This window comes from Halichoerus grypus, chromosome 10 (genome assembly GCF_964656455.1).
Source record: "Halichoerus grypus chromosome 10, mHalGry1.hap1.1, whole genome shotgun sequence".
Classification (NCBI taxonomy): Eukaryota; Metazoa; Chordata; class Mammalia; order Carnivora; family Phocidae; genus Halichoerus; species Halichoerus grypus.
Window position 1 is genome coordinate 69,343,379 of NC_135721.1, and position 4,978 is coordinate 69,348,356.

Below are 4,978 nucleotides of genomic sequence, written 5' to 3' on the forward strand. Positions count from 1 at the left end.
GAGAATTTTCTCCTAGGTTTGGGCTCAGGAATTCCCAAGAAAGTGACACTCAAGTGCTGACCATCAAACTGATTCCTAGAAGAAAAGCTTAATTCTGATCTGCACGTTTCTAAAAAGAGAACTATGTTGTAGAGAGCAGATCTCTAGTCAGCCAGTCTTATTGCAGAAAACAGTTGCTATGGAGAAGTCAAATATAGAATAATATTAGAGCCCAAAGTGACCTTAATAACCACCTAATCCAAATTTTTCATTTTATAAGCTGAGACCAGAGGTGCTAAGTATCTCACTTAAGGACTCTCAGCTTCTGAGCGACAGAGCCAGTACTAGAACCCAAGTGTTCTGATTCATAACAGAATATAATTGTATTTACAAATTTATATTTTGGGTAATTAATATTCCTAACATAAGTTATAAGCATGAAGATAGCTAATATTCTTTGTCCTCTTACTATAGACCACAGCCTGTACTATTATCTCTCCAGTGTCTCATTCAGTCCTTAGGATAATTCCATGAAGTAGGTACCTATTATTATTCCCATTTCACGGATAAGGACCCTGGCAGTTCATGCATGACAATAATTTGAGTAGCAACCCAGATTAAAATCTAAGGAAGAGATGGTCATAACTCAGAATGAAAACCTAGTTTCTGTTATCATAAAGGAGGAAAGGAGAACTAAAAGGCGACAGTTAATACAAGTTTGAAATTTATATTCTCATATATGTTTGTCATTACAACTCACTGGGCTGTCATGCCATGAGCCAAAGATGAGGCTGAAAAATGCCTTTGGCGATCATGTCTTCTACTGGTTTTATTTGAGTTAAATGAAGAGACAGGAGACCTAGCTTATTGCTTAGCATTGCTAAGCCAAGGCATCTAGTTGTTCACATTCTCATTCACATTGCTGTTTATTTTCCTAGCTTTGAGTTCCCAAGACCTCCTTCCCAGGCTCTTCTCCCAACACTCTTAGGTCAGAAGGCTGGCGATGATCAAGATGAGAGACTGGGGATGAACATTGTTACAAACTGGGTCTTGGGGGCTAGGGAACACCAACCTTCATTCTCAGGGGGCTGTGGAAGAAATGGCTAAATGCAGTCATTGCAAAGAAATCAACAGATTGTCCCAACTACCTCCATCGCCTTCTGCGATTAACCTTCTCTTCATTTGGATGCTTTTATCTGGCTTGACTATGTTTTTCCTTTAAATTGGCAGTCTGTGAGCATTTTGTGGGGAGAAGAGACAGGAGAGGGAAAGTGACTTGAAATATGGTTGTGGGTGTTTTTTAACAAGTTCTCTAAAAACCTTAAAAAAGACCTTTTAAAAAAAATCTCTGTGAATTACCTTCTTTTGCTTTAAAAATATAGAATGTTCAGTGTTCCACACTAGTTCATGATATACACCCTTTAGGGTAGAAAAGAATGATCTCATTTTAGGCACCCAACCAAAACAGAATAATTTCTTTCTTTAAAAAGAAACTTCTACTACTAAAGTTAAATGTATGAGAATACATTGAACATATACATTAGACACATTAACACGAGGATAACAATTACTAGCTTTATCTTAAATAAAGCTTTACCTATGTAAATAATTTTAGAGGAAAACCCATCATAATTTCAAAAATGACATCTTTAATTTTTTCAAATGTAACTTTTTAGCTCTCCTTTACTTTTCTTCTAAGAATACTGGGAAATTGTCATTTTGAAAGTCAACTCCACAACATCTTCAAGTTGTAAACCATGAGGACAACAGCAAAACCTTTAGCCAGAGATCAAATTACGGTGAAGAACCCAAAACAAAGCAAGACCTCTGCTTTGGATTTGGATTCTAAAATGTCTTTATGGGATTCTAAACATGGTAGACATGATCTGTCAGAGATCTCCATCCATTTATTCAAATCAAGTGATCGTACTTCTAGCTATACCATTTACAGACATGTTTAATGCCATCTTGGCATTGAAATGAAAGGTATTGAGGTTCCCATGGCCTGTGTCCACAATATGGTGGGCTCAATTCTGAAAAATAGAAAATATGCTATTGCAAAGTCAACATATGGCTCCCCCATGATAGAGATCTGCCTAAACATTGCAGAGAACATATGGAAAAAGAATTTTGTAGACAAAGTTATATAGTCAAGAATGAGAAGATCATTTTGGGCTTGCTGCCTTTCCATTTTTCTATCATAAAACTAAGTCAAGAAATTATTTGGTCTTAAACATGCACACACTAACTGAAAAATAAAAGTTTATCTGTTGAGTTGCAGAGTGACGTCCTTATTTTGCCTGGAAATGTCAGAGAGAAATATGAAGTATATATGGCTCCTGATAAAATACGGCATTTTTGAAACTTTGTTCTAGTATATTATACAAATGAGCACAGTAAACACTTTGGGGCTACCTTTTCAATTCAAAAGCTATCTGATTTTCTCCAGTAACTGAACTGTGAGCCACAGTTTGGTTCTCCACCATGATTAAATTTAAACTGTGATTCTGAATCCCCTGGTCATATCTGATTACCCAAGCTGAGACAGTCTAATTCTCTCTCCCAGAAATGGAGAATTGGGATTGATCAAGAACAGATCATTCATTTCTAAGTGTCACTGGCACTGAGTATTGAAACTTGGGATACATGGGGTAGTCTGGATCTCTGTAAGAACAAAGGAGACACAGACAGACTTCTAGTTGTCCTGGTTCTTCATAAGACCCAACCCTAGTTGGCCTTTATACTCAGTCATATACTACTTTATTATTAGAGTCCCTTTCTCTTTTTGCTTAAACTAGTCTTTTTTCTGAGAGGAGGACTTTTGACGAATATACATATCGTCATGAGATCCTATAAAGGCATGAATTACAAATACTAAGATGGAGGGGAGAGGAGGGTAAAGTTGGAAGCCTTCATGGCCTGTCTTTTCCTTTTATTTTTTTTTTTCCTTCCTAGCTTATTGTATACTGCTTTCTAATTTCATCTAAAATCCATTTCTTCAAGTAGTTTCATGGTAGAAAAATAACTTAAGTTTATTTTTGTGCCTCTTTCGAGCCACACCCAGCACAGTCCTGAAATTCCTAGGAGGACAACCTGTGTTTATTATTGATTTTATTTTATTTTTTATTTATTTTAAGTTTTTAATTTCAGTTAGTTAACATACAGTGTTACATTAGTTTCAGTTGTGCAATATAGTAATTTAGCAGTTCTATTATTGATTTTAAAAATACTTTTAAAAAATTTCCCATAATTCCAAGTGAGGCAATTTCCATTTTTCTTTCCTCCATTTCCTCCACTGCCTTTTCTCCTTCAGATAGGGAGTTAGGGAACTGCAAAAAACCACTACATAGAAGGCCCATTTTCTATGAAGAAGGAATGTCTGCCCTCATAAGGAATAGGTCATTGGAATTTATTGCTGAATGGTTGGCCATTCTGGAGAAAGTCCCTTGCAATTATATGATCTAATAATCACTGCTGATAAATCATTTTTTAAAAACAAGAGAAACTGTTGAAGGTTTGCCGAACAAATCTCTGAAATGTGACAATTGAATGATCTGCAGTTTATTTCTCTAATTAAAAGACAGTCTTTTAATGCCCAACTTCTTTGTAAAAATGAATGTTTCTACACTTTCTTTTTCTGAAAGAAGGAATTATCCCACAGTTTAAACAGAGAAATTGTAGCACAGGTTCATCTCTTAGTGGGAGAGAGACCCCACATAAAATTCAGAAAATTTAGTGAGAGCAGCAGAACAAATGGGATATTATCTGAGTGACGATGATCTCAGCTTTCTTTCTAATATGAAAAGACAGCTGGGTTGAGGCACTTGGGCCACCCGCTGCTGGAAGAAAAATGTTTGAATCCTCAATACCTTTCATTTGCTAGTTTGTGGAGGTGAGAATGTGGGGCTCACAGCATGAGCTGGAGAAGTAAGTTAAATTTCATCTGCTCATCTCTTCCCACCTTTCGCCTACAGAAGATTTCTAATTGAAGTCTCTGCCAAGGAAATGTCAGCCTAATATCTACTTGAAACTTGACTTGGGAGTTTTTGTGGGGTTATTGGGACTTGATTCATTCCTTTGAAAATGAAATATATTTTACAGTTTTTGTTAGGTTTATTACCTGTTTGGTTTTTGTTGTTGTTGTTGTTGTTTTGTTTAGTTTTGTATCTACGACAGTAGTAGATTACAGTGGTGCTCCTTCCTAAGATGTATACCTTCAGAAAACGTGAAAATGCTCTGATGTGGTTACAGGGTAACTTAAAATTATAATTCCTTAGCCATTTGTTCATTCTGTCCTCACTCCAGTGGATGGTGCAAAATGCCTCATCTTTATACTTTTATTTTATTTTTTAAATATGGAATGCTTTGTGAATTTGCGTATCATACCTGCACAGGGGCCATGCTAATCTTCTCTGTACTGTTCTAATTTTAGCACATGTGCTGCCAAAGGGAGCACAAGCATTATACTTTTAAATAAATAATTACATGTGTGTGTTTTACCAGTGTATCCTTTACCTCAGAAAAACATTTTGCCACAAAATATATTGGCTACTGAAGGATCAGGTAACTATATATGTAATTAGTGCATGAAATTCAAGACCACACTTTTGGTTTTTGCCTTCAGCCCTAAGTGTTCCTAACCACCAGTTACTCCTGGGCATTTCATAAGAGCACCATGTGGACGGTTAACACAATTTTTGTCTGCCCCTTCAATTACTGCAGCTTCTTTATCTTGGCAGCAACATACTCTACACAGAACCAGCACCTGATATTTCTTTTAAGGGGGAAACAGACTGTTCACACAGGAAGAGGATGGTAGGAGGAGGACAACTTCACACAGGTGGAAGATTAATTTTTACATAGAAGTAATAAAGTCAGTAGGAGGATAGTAGCTGATATCCCCCAGAGAGCAAGGCTTCGAACCATCATTAATGGTTGGACATGGCCTAGTCCATTTCCTTCACATAAATGATACACTGAATCTGAGCCAACCTGTGGT

General features: G+C 36.6%; 1 non-coding gene across 1 annotated transcript; it reads right to left on the reverse strand.

Annotated features, from left to right (window-relative positions):
• Positions 1-4,328: 4,328 nt before the first annotated feature.
• LOC118520950 (U6 spliceosomal RNA) lies at positions 4,329-4,435 on the reverse strand. The gene has a single exon (XR_004909886.1). It is a non-coding gene; the product is annotated as a U6 spliceosomal RNA (small nuclear RNA).
• Positions 4,436-4,978: the final 543 nt, after the last annotated feature.